This window comes from Salvelinus alpinus, chromosome 36 (assembly GCF_045679555.1).
Source record: "Salvelinus alpinus chromosome 36, SLU_Salpinus.1, whole genome shotgun sequence".
Lineage (NCBI taxonomy): Eukaryota > Metazoa > Chordata > Actinopteri > Salmoniformes > Salmonidae > Salvelinus > Salvelinus alpinus.
Window position 1 is genome coordinate 20644385 of NC_092121.1, and position 249 is coordinate 20644633.

Consider the following 249-nt stretch of genomic DNA (forward strand, 5'->3'; position numbering starts at 1 on the left):
TATTGGTGTGAATGGATTGCATTTTGTGCCTGGGTCATATCGTTTACAGCACAGTAAAAGAAGAAAGCAAGAGAGAGGGAGATTGTTGCGGGGAAATCATTGGGAAGCCTGTTACTGTGACATGGGAATTCATTTTTGAGTCCTTCATAGTTTACTTTGTGACATGAATTACCTCTATATGTATGTTTCGTGAAAGGAAACCTGCAGGTCCCAAGGAGGTTGCAGTCAGATCTGGTAGAACTGAGGCCG